We start from the raw sequence: 2,133 nt of genomic DNA on the forward strand, positions 1-2,133 counted from the left end.
TCCCTCCCCCTCTCTCCTCTCCCTCCCCTCCCCCATCTTCTCCTCTCCTCCCTTCCACTCCCTCCTCTCCTCCCTCCCACTCCCTCCTCCCTCCTCCCTCCCCCTCTCTCCTCTCCTCCCTCCCCCTCTCTCCCCTCCTCCCTCCCCCTCTCTCCTCTCCTCCCTCCCCCTCTCTCCTCTCCTCCCTCCCCCTCTCTCCTCTCCTCCCTCCCCCTCTCTCCTCTCCTCCCTCCCCCTCTCTCCTCTCTTCCCTCCCCCTCTCTCCTCTCCTCCCTCCCCCTCTTTCCTCTCCTCCCTCCCCCTCTCTCCTCTCCTCCCTCCCCCTCTCTCCTCTCCTCCCTCCCCCTCTCTCCTCTCTTCCCTCCCCCTCTCTCCTCTCCTCCCTCCCCCTCTTCCCTCTCCTCCCTCCCCCTCTTTCCTCTCCTCCCTCCCCCTCTCCTCTCCTCCCTCCCCCTCTCTCCTCTCCTCCCTCCCCCTCTTTCCTCTCCTCCCTCCCCCTCTCTCCTCTCCTCCCTCCCCCTCTCTCCTCTCCTCCCTCCCCCTCTCTCCTCTCCTCCCTCCCCCTCTCTCCTCTCCTCCCTCCCCCTCTCTCCTCTCCTCCCTCCCCCTCTTTCCTCTCCTCCCCCCCTCCCTCCCTCCCTCCCCTCTCTCCTCTCCTCCCTCCCCTCACTCCTCTCCTCCCTCCCCCTCTCTTCCCTCTCCTCCCCCTCTTCTCCTCTCCTCCCTCCCCCTCTCTCCTCTCCTTCCTCCCCCTCTCTCCTCTCCTCCCTCCCCTCTCCTCTCTCCTCCATCCCCCTCTCTCCCTCTCCTCCCTCCCCCTCTTTCCTCTCCTCCTCCCCCTCTCTCCTCTCCTCCTCCCCCCTCTCCTCTCCTCCTCCCGCCTCTCTCCTCTCCTCCCTCCTTTAATGCCCTCTTTCCTCTCCTCCCTCCCCTCATCTTCTCCTCTCCTCCCCCCCCCTCTCTCCTCTCTTCCTCCCCTCCTCTCCTCCCCCCCTCTCTCTCTCCTCCCTCCTCTCTCTCTCTCCTCTCTTCCCTCCTCATCTCTCCCTCCTCCTCTCCTCCCTCCTTCCTCTCCTCCCTCCCCCTCTCTCCTCTCCTCCCTCCCCCCCTTTCCTCTCCTCCCTCCCCCTCTCTCCTCTCCTCCCTCCCCCTCTTCCCTTCCCTCCCTCCCCCTCTCTCCTCTCCTCCCTCCCCCTCTTTCCTCTCCTCCCTCCCCCCCTTTCCTCTCCTCCCTCCCCCCCTTTCCTCTCCTCCCTCTCCCCTCCTTCCCTCCTCCTCCCCCTCTCTCCTCTCCTCCCTCCCCCTCTCTCCTCTCCTCCCTCCCCCTTCCTCTCCTCCCTCCCCCTCTCTCCTCTCCTCCCTCCCCCTCTCTCCTCTCTCCTCCCTCCCCCTCTTCCTCTCCTCCTCCCCCTCTCTCCTCTCCTCCCTCCCCCTCTCTCCTCTCCTCCTATACCCCCTCTTCCTCCTCCCTCCCCCTCTCTCCTCTCCTCCCTCCCTCTCTCTCCTCTTCCCCCTCCCTCCCTCCCCCTCTCTCTCCTTCTTCCCTCCCCCTCTCTCCTCTTTCCCCTCCCTCCCCCTCCTCCTCTCCTCTCCTCCCTCCCCCTCCTTAACCCTCTCCTCCCTCCCCCTCTCCCCTCCCCTCCCTCCCCCTCTCTCCTCTCCTCCCTCCCCCTCTTCCTCTCCTCCCTCCCCCTCTCTCCTCTCCTCCCTCCCCCTCTTCCTCTCCTCCCTCCCCCTCTCTCCTCTCCTTCCTCCCCCTCCCTCTCTCCTTCCTCCCCCCTCCCTCTCTCCTTCCTCCCCCCTCCCCCTCTCCTTCCTCCCCTCCCTCCCTCCTCTTCCCCTCCTCCCTCCCCTCTCTCCTCTCCTCCTCCCCCTCTCTCCTCTCCTCCCTCCCCTCCTCTCCCTCCCCCTCTCTCCTCCTCCCCCTCTCTCCTCTCCTCCCTCCCCCTCTCTCTCCTCCCTCCCCCTCTCTCCTTCCTCGCCTTCTCCTCCTCCCCTCCTCTCCTCCCTCCCCCTCTCTCCTCTCCTCCCTCCCCCTCTTTCCTCTCCTCCCTCCCCCTCTCTCCTCTCCTCCCTCTCTTCCCTCCCCCTCTTTCCTCTCCTCCCTCCCCCTCTCTCCTCTCCTCCCTCTTC

The sequence above is a fragment of the Penaeus japonicus genome, unplaced genomic scaffold (genome assembly GCF_977035675.1).
Source record: "Penaeus japonicus unplaced genomic scaffold, GWHDUDI00000001_assembly GWHDUDI00000012, whole genome shotgun sequence".
Taxonomy (NCBI): Eukaryota; Metazoa; Arthropoda; class Malacostraca; order Decapoda; family Penaeidae; genus Penaeus; species Penaeus japonicus.